The following is a 23382-nucleotide window of genomic DNA, read 5'->3' as shown; positions in this document are numbered from 1 at the left end:
GATTGGACACTCTGCTAAGATGACCAGACGCATCTATGCTTGGAGTCTAGTCACTTCCAGAGAGACCAAATTGTGACTAGATGTGTCCGGTGCATCTCGACCGGACCCTTCACAGCATCTGGTGCAATACCCTAGGTTACACTACCTCGGCCTCTACTGACCGGACTCACAAGCCTATGTCCTATCACTGCGAGAGTAGCGTCTGGTCACTAAAAATCAGTGACAATCACCTCCTTTACTTCACTAACTTCTCCACCCTTGCTCAAATGTACCAGCCACCAAGTGTATCACCTTGTGCATGTGTGTTAGCATATTTTCACAAACATTTTCAAGGGTGTTAGCACTCTACTAGATCTAAATGCATATGCAATGAGTTAGAACATCTAGTGGCACTTTGATAACTGCATTTCGATATGAGTTTCACCCCTCTTAATAGTACAGCTATCGATCCTAAATGTGATCACACTCACTAAGTGTCTTGATCACCAACCCAAAAAGCTCCTATCAAATTTCACCTTTGCCTTGAGCTTTTTGTTTTTCTCTTTCTTCTTTTCCAAGTCCAAGCACTTGATCATCAACATGGTCACACCATCATCATGATCTTCATCATTGCTCCACCACTTGTCATAGTGCTACCTATCTTAGGATCACTTTGATAAACTAGGTTAGCACTTAGGGTTTCATCAATTCACCAAAATCAAACTAGAGCTTTTAATCTCCCCCTTTTTGGTAATTGATGACAACCCTTTCACAAATATATGAATTGAAATTCATTTGAATCTATATTGCTTGCCCAAGCATATTTACCATGTGTAAAAGGATATGGACAAGTTTCATGAACACTAATCGGTAGCAATTAGTCCCCCAACATATGTGCTAAGAGTTTGGATTGAAGCTTGCACATATGCTTGGATAGGAAATGTAGGAGTCAATGTCTACCAAATGATGCTAAGCTATAAGAGATGGACCTTTGAAGCATGATACCAATCGGAGTGCACCAATATACCACCCTTAGCACCATTAGTAACTAGACATGCACATAAAACTAGAATACCCCGTGAGATCAACATTAGAAGCAAGGGTCTAGTTTTCATAATATAAACACAACTCTAGTTACTCAACCTATGCATGCTAGTTTTTTATTTCATCATTCAAACCTACAACTAGCATACACCAGACAAGCATGGATATTGAAATTTAAAACTTGTGCCAGGCAAGCAAACATACGAAATGCACTTTCAAATGCACCAATAGGGTTTATGAGCTTACTCCCCCTACTTGTGTGCTCAAATTTTAATTGATCCCCTTACTTTGTCATATCTCTCCCCCTATGTCAAAGTTCTCCTCCTTAGTGATTACTTCTCCCCCTATAACTTATATCTTTGTTTCTCTCCCCCTTTGTCATCAATGACCATAAAGGTTCAAATTTTATATAGGTTAAGATTATCAATGTCAATCAGTGGGGTGAGGATCATTTTATCAAATTTGGTTCAATCTACAACACTTGCCAAAGATGTTTAACTCAGTTTGATCCAAGGACAAGCCTCTTCACACCTCGTTTCAAGGGTTATCTTATACCATATTGAGTTAAACACTTATAGCTCATTTTCTAGATCAAACACTAGGTTCACAAGCCCACAAACATGTCATATGCTACCACTAGATCAAGTCAAGAAAAGAAACAATAGTGGTAACATAAATGCATCAAATTCATTTGATTTTTATGAATGAGCCCACAACATGTGAGGAATGACTAGATACACTAAACAAGTCCTTAGCAAAGGATGTATGCCATGCCAATCAACTTTTACCTTGGATTGCTCGAAGGAGAGGCATGTCATATAAGTGGGGGGGTGCATCAACACATATTTGACAAATCCAATATGTTCAACTCATTCCTTAGCTTGCGAAACCTTTTCTCATCCAATGGCTTGGTGAATATATCGACAAGTTGATCTTTGGTGCCCACACTCTCAAGGCAAATGTCCCCTTTTTATTGGTGATCTCTTATGAAATGATGGCGGACATCAATGTGCTTTGTTCTTGCATGTTGAACCGGATTGTTTGTTAGCTTGATTGCACTCTCATTGTCACATAGCAATGGTACTTTCCTGAACTTGATTCCAAAGTCATTCACGGTAGCCTTCATGCAAAGTATTTGTGCACAACAACTATCGACGGATATGTATTCGACTTTGGCAGTTGATAATGCAACACTATTTTGCTTCTTTGATGACCATGAAACAAGTGATCTTCCCAACAATTGACAGGTGTCTGAGGTGCTCTTCCTTTCAACTTTGCATCCCGCATAATCCGAGTTAGAATGACCAACTAGCTAAAATTTTGCTCCTTTGGGATACCACAAACCAACATTTTCTGTATTGTCGACAGAATATTATTGGCAGTCCTCCGAGGGGTATCCCATGAAGGTAGATTGATCGGCAGAGATGTGTGTAATAAAGAACAAGAAGGCAATAGAGACACAAGAGTTAGACAGGTTTGGGCCATCAGCATGACGTAATACCCTACTCCTGTTGTCTGTTGGTTTGTATTGGCTATCATATGATATTATGTGTGTTTTGAGGGGGTCCCTGCCCGCCTTATATAGTCTCAGGGGTAGGGTTATAAGTCAGTTAGATCTAGGAGATAACCAGAAAGTAATAACATATTACGGGAATCATGGGATCAAATATATCCTAACAGATCTCATAGTATCTTCAGGATATCGCCCTTGATGTCTTACGGTACACGCCATGCAGTGCTGTGCACCATAGGTCTTCGTCTTGTGGGCTATGCCCTGCCAGATCACTTGCATCCGCACGGCCAAATACCTAGAAGGCTTGTGATGTTATTACAATCACAACATCAAAAGTCACTCATTTACTGTCGGTGACCTCGTTCTCCGCAGAAAGTAGAAAACCGAAGAGATGCACAAGCTCTCCTCCCCTTGGGAAGGGCTTTACATGGTCAAAGAGGTTACCCAACTAGGGTCCTACCGGCTATGTGACCTGGAAGGAGTCGATATCCCCAATTCGTGGCACATCGAGCACCTCATACATTTCTATCCTTGAAACACTCCAGACATGTACTCTCTACTCCATAAGTTTTTGTCGCCATAATTCGTCTCCGTTATTTCTCCACTCTGGTCTAATCTCCATTTATGGTCGCCAGCTCTATGCTACTCCTAAACAAACTTCAACAATTACACATGATCTCCGTATATGCTCCACCATATTTCTCCATACTAAAATATCTCTAAGATATTTCACCAACCTCCAAGCAGCACACGCTCCGCTCTATGTTCTTTGGAGAAAACCCAGTCTTTGATCTCTCCCTACATATGCTACGGGATCTGCGCTTTGCATTATGGGTGGTCGCTTGTGGTTCCTTGGTCATGTCTGTTCCTCCTACACGTGCACGGGCTCCACGCTCAATGTTATGGAATATGGGCTAGCCAAGGCCAATGGCTCAGTAATGAGCTAACTGCTCGGATGCTACTTATACCAAGTATAATTGCATTAGGGTTAACAACAAGTGTCTTTTTCACTGAAAGTTTTAGCAAACTGCATAAACATGCACATGACACTTTACAACATTTATACACATATATAAATGCTTGTTTATGCCCTCATGCGTTTAACTGTCCTCCCCAACTATTACATATAGGTTTCCCTCTATTTAGGTCATTGCGCCTGGCCCTCGCCGTCCATCTCGCTAAACAGATCGACGTTGTTGGCCAGCCCCTTCGCCGCGTCCTCCACCTCATCTTCCAGCCACTACTGCATCATCACACCTCTCCCTCTAGCAAATCTGGCCCCTATCGCTCGAAGATCAATGGTAGGGTAATGAGACTAGACCACCGCTAGGGCATGGGTCATGGCGGTGACAGTGGTGTCTTCATTGAAGCTCTTGAAGTTCCCCCATGCCACCTTACACCTGTCGATGATACTGTCCAGACATGGCAGCCTATCGTCGGGCTAAGGGGCCACCTCCACATTGATGCAGTCGAGCACAGGCTTGACGCCGGCCACCATGGCATCAAGTTTTCTCCTCTAGGTTTGTGCCTCCTGCTCCAGCATGTCGAACTATGCCTTGGCCCTTCGATGGAACTCTACAGACATCAAAGGGATTCATCAAGCAAAGAAATCACTTCAGCAATAACTCTGACCATGAACTACTCTCCTATTAGCTCCTCGGGCAGTTTCTCCGCTTGCCCAGACGCCTTCTCCTTCTCCTAGAGTTAGCCGACGTTTTGGCCTAGTTGGTCGAGCATCGCATCTTGCTCCACAAAAGTAACAATCGACAACAATGACAAGACTGTTTGACAATGCAGAACAAAACTCACTAATCCAAAATACCTTTCTTCTGCTCGAAGACACTCTGTAGCTGCTCGGATGTTCACATTAGCTGCTCGGATAAGGCCCCCCCCTTCTGGTACTCTAGGTCCCTAGAGTTGGATTTGGTAAGATCTTGTTTGCGCTGGGCCCTCTAGATGTTTTCTCCATTAGTCGCATGGCCTCCTTTAGCTTCGCATTCTCCTCGGCGAGGGGCTCCATCCGCTTGATCAGCTAATGCCGTTGTGCAGCCGTTCATGCTATACCCTGCAAAGCACCAAAATTATGAGGAACTCCACTCTCCAACACCAAAGACGGACATCAATGGCACAATGCTAACCTCAATTTGCTTCATAACTCCAGAGATGGTGAACCATAGCCTTTTCACTTCCCTAGCGGTGTCCTCCTCCTCCCCAATGACCACTTCATCCCCCCACTTGCAGAGGATCTAGACGGCTTGAGGTCATGATTCTTCATGCTCAATCTCCTTGACCTTGTCCTTGTCCTCCACAGCCAGGGATGCTCTCTTTAGGCTCGGTGGCCACATAGAGCATCCAACCACACCCCGCGACGCCTCAAGGTGCACCATTTGCTCCTCCGACATTGTCAGCCTCCCCACCCTAGACTCCGACGCAATGTCGGCAGCTACAACTCCCACCTCCAAAGGTTTGGTGGCTCCCATCGTTGCTCCTGGCGTCTCCGTCGCATTAGCCACTGTCGTTGCCAACCGTTCTCTGCTGCCAACTCCATCAATAGTGGTGGTCGACTCCTCCGTAGGCCGCCGAGCGCCCGGGGACCCCAGGACAGGGTCTGCTAGCATTGCCTCCATGCGGGGGCCAGCCCCTGGCTGCTTGCCAGTCTAGCCTGAGGGATTAAGATCCTCTACGTGCCTCGTTCTGCATTAAATCAGATCATTAATCACTGCAACTATAAAGATCGGACAACAAATGATTCCAAGGCAAGGATACTTACACGTCAGCTTATCGGTAGACGGTTGTAAACTAGCGCTGCCTCCCCGAGCACCTAGGCACAGCTCTAGGGTCAACTAGCATCCCCTGGGCTAGAGGTCTTGCAGCCCCCGCCATTAGCCTCTCCTCCGCCTACTGCTCAGGGACTCCTTCCCCTCCCTCCGATTGCACTTACGTGCTCATGCTGTGCGGTGGCGCCTCTGTGCTCAAAGGAGGGCCTACTAGAGCCCTGTCATCATCTGACCACTCGAACACTGCTGCACTCTACGTTTGAGTGGTCTGATCATTGCCAAGCGAGATGCTGCCTAGCTTGCAGGAAGCTACACCCGCCATTCTCCTCTTCTTTTGGGTCGGCTCATCTATCACCGCCCTTTTCCCCCAAACCTTTTTCGACACTCGGGGGAGACTCTCCTTCTGGCCAGCACCTTCATCCTCAGACTCCAATGAGGCGCTGATGGCACTTTCCTCTGGCTGAGTGGTTGGCTGGGCTTCCACTGCCTTTGGCTAGTTGCTCCTCGGTATGCCCGAAAAGTATGCTGCCCATTCCTGCAAATGTATCTTTGAACAAAAGAATCAGCTCACTACTCAGAGATGGTACGGGATAGAAAAACTAGGGCCAATAGTAAAGATTTTTACCTAAGGAGGTGGGTTCATGCAGTTGAAGGGTTCTAGCAGCCCTAGCATGCTGTACGACGCATTGGGAGCGAACAACTCAACGGCTCGGCAAAGCACAACCTCCTTCGTCGGCCTCTCCATTCTCTTCTGGGTGCCGTCGGTGTCCCCCTTGAAGTCAAAGCCCACATGGGCCCTCTCCTTGCAGCGCTGCCTATAGCTCACTATGAAACTCACCGCCACCGCTACTCCATTCATCTTTATGCCTCTCATCAGATCAAGGAGCTACTTCATCTGATCCATATCACTACTAGTCGGTTTCTCCGACCAGCTCCTCTAGTTCTCTAGAACCTAGTTGACGTCGCATCTGATGGCTAGGATGACTCTACTTCATATAGAAACACTTGGCATTCCACCCCTTTAGCGAGGTGTTCAGCGCTACAGTGATGTACTCGCCCGCCATCCCATCGCGGAGTTGCAAATACATGCCATCGACCACTTTGGAACCACTCCTGCCCTTCTTCTTTAGCTAGAACATGTGTCAGAAGAGGTTGAAGTGGGGAAGAATGCCAAGATACACCTCATAGAAGTGGATCAAGATGGCAATATGCAAGATTGTATTTAGATGCAGATTGCACAGGCTCACTCCCCAATACTCTAGAAGATCGAGCAAGAAAGGATGAACCGGAATTCCTAGTCCACGCTAGAAATAATCTTCAAATACTACGACTTCGTCGGTGTGCGGCATTGGATAGGGCTCACCGTCAGCCGGACGCCATCCAGCAGTGACTCGCTCAGGGAGAACACCTGCAGCCATGATTTTGTTGAGCTCCATCTCCCCCATCAGGGACAGCACCCACTCCTTGTCACGGTGGCCACCTTCTTTGGGTTACCACCTCCCCTCTTTGGTGCCATCTCTCAAATCTAGATTGGGATTGGCGGTGGAAGCGCGTGTGAATGCAAATGGGGAGCACAAAGGCTAAGGAGGAAGATGAAGTGGCAAAGGTGGGAGCATGGAGCGCGGTGGTGCGCTTATAAAGAAACTGTCCCCACTTTTTGCATTCCAGGGTTTTTGGGAAACTGCACCACAATTTGCGCCTTTCCAAATTCCCCGAAGCAAAGCGCTGGGCCGTTATCTGGGCTTCCACGCAATTGCAGCCCATATCACCCATTTATCTGCCACAACTTGGAACTACACATCGAATATTCACTGACTTCTCTACCATAACATCAAGGCTCAATAATTACTACTGTACAACCATTACTCTGGTTTTTTCTCCCTGATTTGATTTCTCTGATATTTCCACTAGTGGCTCGGGGACTACGTCATCACTATGACCTGGTTCCTCACCACATTGGGGACTTTCTTCTAGTTACTGTTGTTTTTTACCCTAGCACCATGTGAGTGTGTTTGCCTTATCTAGAAGACTCAGCGCCTCCTGAAGTTGAAGAAGACTATCTCCCTTTCTCGTGGTCAGACTCTAAGTGGGCACAATTGGTCCACTATGAGGAAATTTTTGATTTCGAACTTGAGGTCCTTATATCCTTATGGCAAGCCTTACTTGGGATTCACTACTCAGCGATGGTTCACAACTGCTTAGCGACTTAGTATGGTGGTCGAACTATGAGTCTGACTGCTCAACTTTATTGACACCTGCTCGGACAAGATCAAGACGGCATTGCACAGTGGATACATGGCGCTTGAGGACTAGCTATGGGGGGTATGACCCTGGATACCCATGGCAGACTACATGGGCTGCGCCCTCAGGGATGGTCCAGCCCACAAGATGAAGCCTTACGGAGCACGGCGCTGCTCGGTGTGCCCCGCAAGACACCAAGAAGATATCCTAAAGATACTATGAGATCTGTTAGGATACGTCTGATCCCATGATTTCTGTAATCTGTTATTACTTTTTGGTTATCTCCAAGATCTATCCGACTTGTAACCCTGCTCTCCAGACAATATAAGGTAGGTAGGGACCCCCTCAAAACACATGCAATATCAATACAATACACCAAAGACACAGGACATAGGATATTACATTGATCAGATAGCCTGAACCTATCTAAATCGCTGTCTCTGCACCTTGTGTCACCATTTGGTTCCTATCATGCGCACCTCCACTGATCAATCTACCTTCGTGGGATACCCCTTGGAGGACAGCCGATGATATTCTATCGACACTAACCATTTTGTTTAGTGTTGTTGTAGAAAATTTTATAGGCTCTTCACCCCCTTCTAGCCATTAGGACCTATCACTTGGTCATTGCACTACTTGGAAAAGGTATTAACTAGTACTTGTTGACTTCCTAGGTAGGCTTGCTAAACAGTCTCATATCTATGGATTGTCAGACACTCTGTCCTACTGATGGACACTCCGTTGTACTAGGTACCGAGGTGGTTTGGTTCTGTACTGATTGACGGAAGCTCTATGAAGATCATAGAGACTATGGTAGGTTGGGGACTTAGGTATATCTATGGTTCTCTATTCACATCAGATGGTTCGGTCAGTTCATGGATTCTCCAATATGAACTAGGCACTCTCAAGTTACTAGGTTACTATCCTTATAATCCAATGGACATCCGTGGGGTATTGCAGACACTCCGGTAGTGCAAGCAGACTACGGGTAAAGCTTTCTAGTAATTTCTTTTGGTATTGATGGACACTCCGTCGAATTGATGGACACTCTGCTAATAGGATGACAGGACCTATGCTCTTGGGTGATCTTGGGGTTTAAGCCTAGATGTGCTCAGCTATGATCCATGCATGTGCATGATATTGTTAGGATAGCTTAGGTGGCTCACTATGCCTGGGTTGTAAGCTAGTTTCACTAAGTGTGGCTATGGCTTAGGGGTTGAATCAAAGCTCATGAGAAGATGGATGAACCTTGAGATTGAGATGAAGATCCTTATCTCTGAGATTTGAGAGCTTCCATAGCAAGAGGTTGAAGATCCCACCTTTCTTCCATCCAAGCTTCCTTCAATTCCATCATGTGCAAGCTCTTCCACCCATCACCTTATCCATGCATGATGGATCCTCCATAGCAAAGCAACTTCAAGCATGAGTGGGCTAAGGATGTTGTTGAGGTCCATGGGAAGGTGCTGATGCTCTTCTCCTTCTTCTCCTTCCCTTACTTCAATCTCTTCTCTCAACCTTTCTCTCTAGTTCTAGGGTTCCTCCTTTGCTCATGAGAGTTAAAGGGAGGGCAAGTGTGTTGTAAATGAATGGATGAGGGAGAGGGTGAGGCTTCAGCTGAAGGATATCCATTCCACTTTATGCTGATGTGTGGGTCCCACCCAATTAAGTGACAACAACTCATTTCCTATTTTTTTGCTGCTGCTCCATGCTTATCGGATGATCCGGTAAAATGATGGACTGTCTGGTGGTCTCTGTCTTGTGCTAAGTCGATTAAGTCACTAAACCGTGGATACTAATGGTCAATGCATCACTCCCACATGTGATCTTGGAATGTAATTGGGATTGACAAGGTTAATAGGATGAACACTAGTCCAAGTCGGGGTTCGCTTCCTTTATGTCGGGTGTATTGGTGAATCCTTGGTGTTTCATCATGCATCGCATGATAAGGATTTCTGTAGAAATCTTGGTGATTGCCCCTTCTCGATATACAAAACTAATCGCCTAGGTTGTAATGAATCTCAGGTCATTACACCTCTCCCCTCCTTGGAAAAAGCTCATCCTCGAGCTTTCCTGAGGTACTATTGGGTATTGCTCTAGGAAAGTTTAGGTTCCATGCATGTATGGCTTCATGCATATTGCAGCTTGTGCTCCCATTCGTGTAACGACTCCTTCCTTGCTAGGATTGCAAAAGGAAAGAGGGCCACTCTTGCCGTAAGCTATAACATTTTGTTGTTCTCAAGCCTTTGGAATTTTCCTTGGCACACTTCCAAGGTTAAATTTTGATTGCTATCTCAAATTTTCTAGGAATTGAAATTTTTTGGGTGCTTTCTGCCTTCTTGCGGTCAGTCCGACACACTTGGCAGATAGTCCAATGTACTTGAGGGCTTCTGCTCTTCTTCATGATTCAGTAACCTAATTAGCGGATAGTCCATGACTCTGTTGGGTTCTTTGTCAATCTCTAGACAATAAATAAGCCGATAGGGTCAGTGAGGGTTACTTTCTTGTCCCTTTTCCTCCAACTACGCTGCTTCCACCCATGTTGTCATTTGCAACATCTCCCCTATAGTGCATGTGCTTCGGGCGATTCTTCTAGTGGTCTAGGGCTTCCACGTGCTCTTCATCATGCCAAGTGGGTACCTTCGATTCTCATCTCTTTCCCTTTTTCTCCGTTCCTTTTCACTTGATTGCACTTGGGGTTAAGCTGATCTATGGTCTATTAGGGTTATCAGTGGGTCATCTTAGGGATTTGATCTAGCATCTTGGGTGCTAGTCTTGGGCATAATTTGCTGAAGTGATACAGTGCGAGTGTAGAGATTTGAAGGCTCCAAGTTCTTCCTTGTAGTTACCGTCCTTACTGGTGCTGGCTTGGATGGCGATGGATGGTCTGTTCGATTGGTGGAAGATTTTGCTACATCTACAATCATCTTGTAGAGATCTGTTCCTACGAATGCTGTTTTCAAGCTTCGATGTATGGTCCGCAAAAGGCTACGGACGCTCCGCAAATCCAACTTGCATGCTTTCCTCATCTCTTGAACAAAAGCTCGTAATAACAGAACGTTTCGGTTTCTCTATCGGATTCCTCTAGTGGTCGCTCACTATTCTTGGTTTGCCTAGGTGCTGTCAGTCTAAGATCTATTGGGAAATATGAGAATCTAAGTAGATACTCCATCAATGCCTAGCGCTTACTGCTTAGTGCTCTGTCTACCTTTGGTTGATGTCTAACCTTGTAAAACTTACTTAGAGGGCTATTATACCTTGCACGACGGTTGTGCTTCACTATTCTTTTTCATCACAACACCTATAAACTTTTGTGCTTTTATTTGTACATTCAAGAGTTGTTAACCCTCTGTCATCCTTGTGGTGTTGCAGGTCCAGTGTGGGTTCCAGCCGCTGGCTAGAGAAGGCTGTTCTAGTATCTTCTTCAGGTGAGGATGATGGTGATGATGTCTTTTCGATGGATACATTTGCCATTCCCATGGAATGCTTTCATTGGGTTCCAAATAAGTTCAACAAGATGGCCTTGTCCTAACACTTCGGACAAGTTAGGGATTCTCCAACTCCCTTCTTCTTCACCAAAGGTCAATACATGCTGTATAGAGGAGGTATAGATATCAGACCGATGTACACAAAATATCAGTGGCTAAGTTGGTCTCAATTGGAGTCCTTCATGTACATGAGCAGTTTAGTTGATTCCCTTGGAGTTATGGGCTGGAGGGGGATTCTCGAGTTCAAGCAGGATTGGAACGAGTCTATCATCTGACAATTCTATGCCACCTTAGAGGTCCATTTTCAGGATGAGAAGCTAGTCTAGATGACTGGTACACATAGGTTCACTGCTACCTTCAAGGATCTTGCTACGGCCGTGGAGTTGAGTTACCATGTCATGAATAGAGGCAAGTTGGTCACTGAGCTTCTAGTGTTAAGGGCAAATGAGATATCTAGCTTTCGCTCTCAAGAAACATCTGCTTATGGTCCACAAGGAGGCTTGAGAAGGCTTCCCAAGGTAATCTTTGAAATCCTAAGGCATATTGTGATTCCTTCTCTTAGGTGTGATGGTGATACTGTGGGTTGGCCCTTCTTTGAGATTGTCACTGTTGTACTATCTAGAGATCCAATTAACTTGATGGACTGGATGATACGTCAGATGTTGGGGTGCAAGCAGAATGTAAATGCTCCTCTAATTCTTTGGCTATACATCATGGCGCTAGTGTGTCATACTGTCAAGAATTTCAAGGGTAGTTGCGAAGTCAGTCATTAGGTCTATCGGCCTTTTATCGACAACAAAGCTTATCTTGCACGGGAATCATCTCACATGGCTTGTAGGATTCCAGGGCTAAACTCTCCTGGTATGTTCTTGGGCTTCTCCTGTTCTTCCCTACTGATTTCAATTTGGGATTTCATTTACTATAGAGCCTTGAAGTTCTTAGCCGGTTGCATCTCTCACTTTACAAAGCCTATCCCATTGGAGATTGTTCCTCCTGGCAGTCTGGTGCTGCTCGAGGTCATGCTACCCTCGTCGAGGGAACATCATGGTCCTTCTTTCGCTTCTAGCTCCAATGTTGCAGGTAATCTCCTAGCTTTTACTTATGCCTCTTATGACCTTCTGTTAACACTATTCATCACACTCCTGAATTCCAAATCTCAAACTCTCACTTCTCATTTGGTTTCCTAAGTTTTACTTTCTCATTACCCATTGTAGGTGCTTCTTCATCGGGTACTTCTGTTCATCGGGGTCATGGTCGAGGTTGTGGACATGGTGCTGCACGCTATCGTGAGTCTTAGGGCTAACCTTTCTTCCATCTGATGCTCCATGAGCCTAGATGGTCTCTTCTCGTCGTCATTAAGTCTTGGTTCTAGAATTGGTTGTTGGTTGGTCTAGGAGATGCTGATATTATGCAGTGGCTATTGTGCTAGCGCTAGAACAATCAAGTTGTATGTAGCATATCCTTCAAGATGGGTGATGGCACGTTGTGAACTAGCTGGTTTGTTGGATGTACCAAATTGGGTCATCGCATGTTGTATTTTCTCCAGTGTTCTTGCGTAGCTATGAACTAGTACCAACTCTTTCATTTCTCTCTATCTCTGAAGTTGAGGAAACGAGGCTAGGATGGAAGGAGGTTCTGCCGGAACTTACTAAAACAAGATAAAGGATAAGGGGCTACCTCTTAGAATTCTAAACAAACTAGAGAGCATGGGCAAGATGTGCCTTCTAGGGTAAGAGGGATTATGATAAGGGTTCAAAAGATTAGGAAAACTAACAAGGAGACTAGAATCGCTCTCATCGAATTTCCTAGCGTAATGTATCCAACACCTAGGGCGTCCTTATCGAAAACTAACATTCCTCACATAGGCGACCTACGACTATTAACCCTAGTTCCTTAACGACACTAACCGACTCTTCTAAATCTCCTTTTTCCTTTAAAAGCAAGAACTCCTTAAACATATTTCTCTTAAATTAGAGCATTTGTGGGAAAGGAGGCTACATATTCTAGAGAAAAGAGTTATCATGACTTAGGGTTTCAACCTATAGCAAAGAACAACATTTTAGGAGTTAAGGACTTAAGTGTATATTGAGTGAGTTGGGCGATGCATTGCATAAGGAATGTAAGTGTAAGTCATCAACTGCTCCAATACCCATCCCCTATGGGGGAACTCTTTCGTGCTGAACCACCTAAATCGAGAGTCACCCACTTGACCTGCTCAATTTAAGTAAAGCGACAACATGAGACCCCCAGGAGTGCACTATAACACCCCAAGTGTTAGTCATGAGTTAAGTAGTGAGTTGGACTCAAGTAAGGATGTCAAATGATGATCATGAATTTTGTTCACAATATTGGAATAGTTTCCTAGAGTTTGGAATCAAGAAGTCACATGGAATGATAAGTTATATTCTGATGGAATTGCTCTATGTTAAGTGAATGGGGCCATTGAGGTCGACCAAGCCTTGAAGCCAATCTCGAACAATTCTAATTAAACCCATGAACATAAGTCATAAAGGGTTCATGCTGATCAAGCATCAAGAAAATACTTCGAGGAACCAAAAAGGAAAATTTAAGCTTTATTGTGATACTGCTTTGACCAAAATAAAACAATAGTTTCTGTTCTAGATATGAAGTTTGACCTTTAGGTAAAGTTGCATGCCATGATGTGTACAATAAACTTTGTTTAAAGACCAAAGCCTAAATCAACCTCTAACATCACCAAACAGTGATCACAAATTTGATTCTAGTGCTGCTTTAGCCCCTCTGGAATATTTCTAAGTCCCTGATCCGCCGTAGCGAGTTGACATGTTTGTGAATTTTTATCTTCTAGATTTGTGTAACAACTCAATTGCATTTCTTACTATGAGTTGGAGTACCATTTGTGATGGAAATGACAAAATAAGTCTCATCACTTTTGGAGCACGTTTGGACGTTCAAAATTGGTTCCCAAAAATGCTAGTTTCGCTGAACTTCATGGACTTAACTGAATCCTCTGATTTCCGATTTTAGTTAATAGTATCATTCTTTGGAGCTTTACATCTTACAAACCGATTCGTTTGAGAGCACACTCCTTTAAGTAATGTTTAGCACTCTTGTAGCCATATAACATGGTGCAATTGGTTGGCCAAATCATCAACCGGTTAGAGAGTTAGAGGTTGGAGAAAATGGAGACTTAGGCATCGTTTTTGGGGCTGTTTGAATCGGCATAGCCACTTCTTGGCTGACCCTGCATAGGGGCTCAACACCGCATGATGCCCTCGCTGCTTGCATGACCGCCAGCTCACCATCACACTCGTGCTCAAGTTTTGGAGAAAGCCAACACCCTTTGCTTTCTCCCTCTTGCTCACTCGCTCCTCTCCCTCGTGTTTTCTCACGCTCGCCTGCAGCTGAGTAGAGCCTCACCACCACTTACCCTGCTGTCCTAAGCACCCTCATGCTTGCTCAGTGACCTCTACGCCCCTCTCCATCTCCTCCACCCTAGCTACACACGCCCCACCCTCACCGGCCACCTCAACCATAGATGCTCACTCCCCGTCGGTGGCCGCAGACATGACCACCTGCGTATGAGGCCAGGCCACCTAGGACCACCTCGGGCCAAGCCGAGTTGTCCCATGGGTGTGCATGGCCCCCATGGCACTCCACCGCCATCGCTCACCACCGGAGACTGCCCCACCGACCAGCCCAGCGACCTCCCCTGCTCTCTGTTCGTGGGAAGAAGAAGAAGGACCGTAGGCAAGAATTTGAAGAAAGGGAAGGACCTATCTACAAAGTCTGTGACTCTATTAAATAGTGTCAAGCAGTATCTGTGAAAAAATTGCCCAATTTATACAAGATCAAGTATGGCTATCCCTGCTAACATGTTGATACACGCATACTTTCACATATATAAACCCGGTAGTCCATCGAGTGTCCTGAAGGACCTCGGTAAATCAACATCACAACCAAGATCACGTGATTAAGCAAATACACATCACATACATAGAGTTGCAGTGGAAATAATATTACAAATGAGTTCACAAATAATAGTACAAGTTTGGGTTTAAAACTGATTAGTGAAAACAACATAGCTTTCAAATGATTACATTAATATAAGTTCCAAATACATTGCTAGCATAAGTGACATCCTCTGACAAAAGCTTATAGATGAGAAATAAATATAGAGTCACTGAGCCCACCGGCAGTTAGCCACCATCTTTAGCAGGCCAAGAACTTCACCTGCAACATGGTGGGATAAACCAAGTACTCGAATGTACTCAGCTAGACTTACTCATCATAAACCCAAAAATAAAGTGACACCAAGGAGTATGCAAGGCTTTATAGGTGGAGCTAGCTTGACAACATTTTGCATAAAAAGCGACTAATTTAGTTATAAAATTTTACTTTGGTCATGAAGTTAATTATAGCTATTCATCTCTAGATTAGCAACTAACCTATGCCAAACATGTGGTATATCATTTAGTAGCATACAATAGTAACCATAGCCAGGTGTAATAATTCATATTCATCATAACCATCATATTCCATAATCCAATTACTACGATGTTGGGACTAGCCAAGTTTCTCACTATCTGTGAGAGACGGCGATTCAAATCGATTTCAACTAGCTGGGAATTTATTCCTAACACAAACCCAGACATACCTACACCAAGGTAGTCTTAGGTCACCTTTGGTACAACTCAGGTCCACATTTCGCAGGTTCGCCCAGCACCGCACAATTAGGGACTGGCGGTAGCTAGGTCGCTCAAGCCATGCCTACCCACAGTCTTAGACCAGGTCACTCAGGTCATGCTTGCCCATAGTCTATTGATCTACTCCCCACACATCCTTACTTTCATCTAGAGTGCGCACTTTGATAGAGTGGGGCCCGCCCTGAGTTGAGCCACTCGGCTTCATGGTTGGAACGAGTTATCCGGCCAGCTAAGTGATAGGCATGCGTTCAATCTTGTCAGAAGTGCCAACAATGGTATGGTCCTTAATCGACATAGACGAGGATAGATCCACACCCAAGACCTCCATGTCTTGTTGCTTCTCTATCGACATCCCGCCCAGTCTCCATTTATTATTAACACATGGTTATTTCCACGATAGCAAATATAGCCAACCATGCTTTGGTATCCACCTATATCTCACAGGTGACAAGAAATCATCTGACTTCTACCGGTCTAAGCATTGCTAAACATACATTTGATCCTGAACCTACATAGGGTTCAAGGTACATTTTTGGACAAGGTAGTTCTATGCATCAAGTGGTTCCAATCAACTCTTATAACGTAATGCATCAAACATAAAGAACTCAAGTGATATTTGTAAAAATATAGGAGGCTTAGAATGCTCCGGGGCTTGACTGGGATCCAACACTAGGTTAGTGTTTGTTAGACGACACTCGCTTGGTGAGTATCTCGCATCTCGGCACTTGCTTAGTCCTTCCATCTTCGGGATAGGTCCACCATACACCGTCTTCGGGTTTGGCTCTAACATCACATCCTTCACATGGTTCATCTAGCGTACCTAGATGAGATGCAAGATGCAAGTGCATGAATATGAAGAATGGTAATATGAGATGCATCACATAATAGTATTCAAGTCAAACATAAGATCATGCAAGACATAGGCACCTAGAGTTATTTAACTAAACATCACACAACCTTTTATAAAGGGATAGCAAGTATATAAGGCTTGGAACATGAGTGAACTTAAGTTCAGATATTGCACACATGAATCGATCAAAAACTAAACAACATGTTTAGCCAAAACAAGAGCAACTAAAGCAATCACCTAACACATGTATAGAAATCTGGACAGTAGCACAACAGTCACTTATTTTAACCATAACTAGAGATCTATACTTCCAAAGAAGGTGATCCTAGACTTTTTGGAAAGCTAATGAAATTGCCTACAACATTGTTATTATCACCAAAAGCTTATTCCAAAGATAACTAGGTCAAACATGCCAATGTTTCAGATCTACACAGAACTAGAACATGAGAGGAAGTAGTAGTAGTTTCAAAATGGCATAACTAGAGTTATAGAAATCAAACAAGCATGAAAATTAACTTTCTAGAAATCTTATTAAATTATCTAAAACATGTTTATTATCATCAGAAGGTGATTCCACCATTAACAAGGTCAATTGAGCACCTCTATCCAGAATTGGACAAATTCTACCTTGTAACTTCATAAGCTTTAACTAGAGATTTAGACTAGAAAAAGGAGTGATCTTTAGCAACTTGGAAAGCTCATGAAAATTACTACACTTCTTCTATTATCTCCAAGACATGATCCAAAGCTTAGTTGGGTCAAACAACACAATCATTCAGATCTGTACAGAGAGCATGCAAAACCTAATAGGGAAATTATAAAATCTATAGCTCCTAAATTATCAGGCCTATGGTCATGCAAATTTAACACAAGGTAGATTATGAATTTACCTACAACTTTGGTATTCACCACCACCACAGAAAACATCATTTACAACACAAAAATAATTGCAAAAGCAAAACTGCACATGCAGCCCAAATAGTAGTGGTACAGAAAACTGATAGGAACTTCAAAGAAGCATAACTAGAGTTCTGGACCTCCAACAAACATGAATCATAACTTTTTAAAAATCTTATGAAGGTACCTAAAACTTTCTTATTCTCATATTAATATGATTATACAGTTAACAAGGTCAATTAATCGAATAATTGCATCTCTATAAAAAAAACATGGACAGAATCTGACATATCATTTTAAACATCTATAACTAGAGTTCTACAAGTCCAATAAATGTGGTTATAGACTTTTTGGAAATATTAGAAAATTCTAAACAACTTTATTATAAACACCTAAAGCTAATTATACTACTAAAAAGGCCCCACAATACCAACAAGGCAACCCTATCTGGGTCTAGGCAAAAACAGCCATAGAAATTTAAACAACTATAACTAAAAATTTACTTAACAAAAAATTATGTATTTATCTTTTTGGAAAGCTTAATAAAAGTACTATAACTCATGTATTGTCATCAAGTCATGATTGACAACTTATCTAAGCCAATTAATTCCAACATGCAGGCCTATTCAGAATAGGAGCAAAGCAACATAGGGCATTTGTTATTTTTATCGATCTTAAACTATCAAACCTAAATTACTTAAATTTTTACCACACCATACACATATCATTAGTAGACCACCATAAAAATGTCACATTTATTTGAGCATAACAACTGTAGTTATGAAAAAGACAAGACACAACTAGTATTAAAAACCTAACTACATAAATTTATTTTTATAGAAAACACTTTAAACTAAATCATGCCATATTATAGATCTACGGCATAGAGAATTTCACAAGGATTATAAAAAGTCCTCATTTGCTATTTTTGGATTTTTCTACAATTTACTATGATTTTCCAAAGTTCAGCTGATTATATGCATATAATGAAAAAGAAAAGGAAAACGCTTTTGCAACGCGGTCCCTTTAGGAAACATAAATTAAACTTCAGCGAATTGACCCTTCTTGGCACTATTCAAAAGAGTCACGGATTCTTCACTTAACCCCCTCCCTTCTCCCTTATTCTAGCATGAAGTCCCTGATCCTCTTCCTCTCGACGACAGCGCAGGGGAGGTTGGCCGGCTTGCGGCTACGGTGGCCATGGTTGTCAACGGCGTCGGCAAAGTTGCGGGGGAGCACCCACGGGCCTGCACACACTCATGGGGCCACTTAGTTTAGCTAGAGGTGGGCCGGGTTGGCCTGGCTACGCGCACAGGCGTCCGCGGTGGCCACGGCATCGGTGGCCACACGCTACGACAGTGAGGAAAAGCCAGGAAGGGGCGCGCGAGGCCAAGGAGAGGGCGACGGAGCCAGTGGCGGTGGATTCTAGGCTACGAGGTGCTTGGAGGTGGAAGAACGATGGCGGCCAAGCTTGAGCCCATGGTGGCATCCATGGTGGCTGCATCCCGGAGCGCGCGCGCAGCACCAGAGAGCGAGGGAGGGAGAGTGGAGAGGCGAGTGAGGGACGGGGCAGCTCAGGTGCTCGGTTAAAGGAGCAGGGGCGTGACAAGGAGGTAGGGCATGAGGCAGCGGTGGGGGCGCACAGCTTCCATGCACGGCAGCCACATAGGCAATCTGTCGAGCACGTGGCGTGCGTCACTGTGCCCGACTTGGAGTCCATTTTTGGGCCAGCACTGCTCTGAACTGGGCTATGGGCCTTTAAGCAAAGTTGTTCCTCTTCTAATGCTCTACAAACTTGATTAAGGGAGCAAGACCATTAGAGCTATGGATGAGTAGGTAATTTAGCTCCAAAGTGATAGTGTCAACGTATTGACAGTGACAAACAAAAATCCAAATTGATGGTCCAAACGAAGTCAAAACGAGTGCCATCTTTTTACATGCTCTTCGCCACAATGTATACTCCAACTTTTATTTTAGGACCCTATCACGTTGCTTAACAAATCACGAGAACGCGACATGCCACTGTCGACGATGATGTATTCCAGACTTAGAAAAATTCTAAGTACTGAAAACAGCTACCGATTCAAAGTTTGAGCCTCGGTTTGACCTTCTTACAAGCTGATCTAGCTCATGATCCAAAAACAAAGTTTGTTCTACTCCAATCAAACTTCAAATTTTATTTAAGGTGCAACTCCATGCAGGCACTATAAGCGATTGGTCAACACAGGTCAAATTAGCATCACGGTAAAGCTCAAATCAGAGTTTTAAACCGATTGAGGCATTTTCTTGACTTCTGTTCAACACGAACCCTTCATGACTTTTGTTGAATAGTTCATTTATAGTCATTTGGGCAAGGTAGCAAGGTTTGGTTGATGACCTATAATTCCATTCACTTAATATGCAATTCAAGCAAGAACGTAACTCATCATTTCATGTGACTTCTTGATTTCCAAACTTCATGAAAATTTTCCACTAGTCTAGATGGATGCATGTTGATGTAATGTACATGGAATAAGCATATTTAACCTCACTCTTGCATAATCTTAACAAGGGTACTCATGCAAGCAAAGGTGGGCTGTCCAAGTTTAAGTTGGAGCTCACTCTTGTAGATTTGATCTTGACACCTTCATCGCCACTTAACATGTCATGTTGAAGTTCAAACACATTGCTTAACTGGTAACAAACACCTAGGGTGTTACAGCATCTTTCGGCTGTGGGTTAATTAGTGGAAAGTTCAGGGTCCCCGATGCAAGAGCAATTTTCCTTTATGCATAAATTGGCTGAAACTTTGGAAATTCATAGTAAATTGTAGAAACATCATAAAATAGAAAATGAACATGTTTTGGAATCCTTATGAGTATATCTATGCAGTAGTTCCATAATATCATACGTTATAGTATAAAGTTTTTACTGCACATATTTTTCTTTATGATTTGATGTTATCTAGGGTTAAATTCATATCTATAGTTTCTGTGCTCCAAATGGTGTGAAAGTTTTATGGTAGTCTTTTTATGTCATGTGTATGCTGTCATAAAAAAAATAGCTTCATTTGATGCAATATGGTTGACCTATTGATTTAACTTGTTCGATGCTTATTAAATGGTTTATAAATAATAAATGTTTGTAAACATATAAAATGAGGTTCCACTACCTTTGTATGATGTTGTTGTAACCTAAGAACACTTAATATGGCTATGTGTTTACAGAAAATATGGGTCTTTAAATTTATCTTGTTCTCACATGCTCTATTGTAATTAAAACTTGTTTTGATTATAGTAATTAATTTATAAGACCTGAGCATATACTTTTTTAACAGTAGTCATGTTTTGTCATCACCGATCACTCATAAAAATCTCAGCTCTAAATTCCATGTTTGCAACATCACATATATTTAATATATAAATCTTTTATAAAGGCTAAATGTGAGCTTACTAGTAAATAATTATATATATGTTTTCTTATGAAGCTCCTAATGCTTGTTGAATAAGTAAAATGTGGCTTAATTATGTTAGGAGTGCTTTGAAGTGTATGAATGGCTTATGTGTGTGCTATCTTGATTAACCAATCAAGTAATAACTTCGTTGCATATGTGTTGATTTGGCTGCATGCGTAGTTTCTGTTGAATTGATAACTTTATGATGCGAATAATGTTTTCTATGAAAGTGGTAAATACAAAAGTTGTAGATAACTTTCATATCTGGCTTTCTCCTAAAATTTCTTGATTTTAGGCCAACTAGTTTGGGAGTTATAGATTTTACAAGTTTCCCATCAGGTTTTGCATGAGACCTGTGCAGATATGAGAGATTGCGTTGTTTGACTTAGATAACCTTTGAATCACCTTTTGTGATAATAGAAGGGTTGTAGTGTTTTTCTTAAGCTTTCTAAAATGTCTAATATCAATACTTTTGGTTGTCTAGAACTCCCGTTATAGCTGTTGAAAGTGTAATGATAGATTCTATCCCAAGTCTGGACAAAGATGCCTTCTTTGTATTGTTTAACCCTTTTAGCTGTGGAATCCTCTTTAGATGATAATAAGAAAGTTATAGACAACTTAATAAGCTTTCTAAAGAGTTAAGAACCATGTTTGTTGAATATCGAGAACTCTATTTATGCATTTTTGAAATTCATGTCAGTTTTCTGTCCTTGTTGTGTAGTTCTGCTTCCTTGTGGTTTTTGACTTGATTAACTAATGAATCAGCTCTAATTAATAATAACAAAGTTGTAGGTAATTTCTTGAGAGCTTTCCAGAAAGGCTTATACCACCCTTTTTGGATGTGTATATCTCCAGTTATGGTTAAAACAAGTGACTGCTGTGCTACTATCCAGATTCTGTGCATGTGCTTAAGTTGATTGCTATAATGCTATAACTTGCTCTTGTTTTGTTTAAACATGTTTAGTTAATTCTTGATTGATGAGTGGTTGCTATAGCTAAAACTTAAGTTGACTTATGTGCCATGCTTGATGCACTTGCTATCTCTCAATAATAGATTATGTGATGTTTAGTTAAGCCAGGTTCCACGCCTCAGACAGGCCTGCGCGTCAGTGACTGAAAAAATAGAGGCGGCTCTATGGCGATGCGGATCATGGAGCTCGCCGACGGTGGCTTCTTTGGTGATGAGGAGGGTACCACCGTGTTCCTCGTGACAAGCCGCACCTAGAGGCGCCTAGGGTTGAACCCCTACCGAAGCCTAACCAGGGCGGCGACGGCAATGTCGGACTGGCGGCGAGGACCCATCGGCACTCCGGCTGAAGTCCAGCCATAAGGGCATGGCTAAGCTTGGTATGAGCTTCTAGGCCCCGTGGGGAAGCTAAGGGAAGGAAGAAAAGGGGTGAGAGAGCTCCGACTGATAGCCGGCCACGGTGAGCTCCAACACCGGCGAACTTTGCCCATGGCGGCTGGAAATGGCCAATGGCCCTCACCTAGGCTTGCCCGATGTTGTGAGTGGGTGGATACAATTGGCATGAAGCAAGGTGGTGCTTATGGCCAGCTAAAGGCAGCAATGACGCGGTGGCAAGGGGAATCAACGACTGGCGAGGTGCTCGGCAACGACGGCGGAGGCGCGGTGCTATGCTTCGGAAGACTGGCGAGGCGAAAGGGGCACGGCGAAGGAAGTAGGCGAGCTAATGGGCGCATGACACCTTCATGGCAGTGACAGGCTGACCTGTGGGATAACGCCGGTGTACGGCCACCAATTGGCCGCCGCGGCCTACCTGTGTCGGCCAACTGGCCCGCCTGAACCGGCCGTCAGAGACCCAATAAGCCGACTATCTGCGCATTTTCATCGATCTATAACTCCTAAGACGTGATGATCTAGCTCAAGGTGTAATTGACAAAGTTGGAGATTTAAGCTAGGACTACAACTTTTCCAATTGGAACTCGAGCTAGTTCGGTCTAGTTAGGGAGATACAAAGCTCCAAACAATGATACATGAAACTAAAAATCATTTGCCAGACTTAGAAAATTTCTAAGTGTAGAATCAGTACCCAAATCTGACTTGTGGGCCATGTTTGAGACTGTTCCACACATTTTCATGACTTGGTCTCTAAACAAAGTTTGTTCCTCATATAATTTGCTACAACTTTGCTTTAGGTTACTCAGCCATGCAAACACTTGAAGCTATACTTTTTAAACAGTCAAACAACCGAGCTCTAGGGTTCAACACAAGTCAAACTATTACTTGGAAGTATAATTAGACAACATGGTCAACATGAACATTGTTCCTAATGTCATTTGACCTACATTTGACCTACAAGTCAAACTATTACTTGTAGCTAAGTTGTTTAAGAGGACATTTGACCTACATTTGCATAAACCACACATGAGCACACACAATTGCTAGCATAAAACCAAGCAATTCAAACAGAAACACATGAAATGATAACATTCATCATGGTATGATGCTTATGAATG

Source organism: Miscanthus floridulus, chromosome 13 (genome assembly GCF_019320115.1).
Source record: "Miscanthus floridulus cultivar M001 chromosome 13, ASM1932011v1, whole genome shotgun sequence".
NCBI lineage: Eukaryota > Viridiplantae > Streptophyta > Magnoliopsida > Poales > Poaceae > Miscanthus > Miscanthus floridulus.
The sequence above is the reverse complement of the archived record's forward strand: the minus strand, read 5'-3'. Positions refer to the sequence as shown.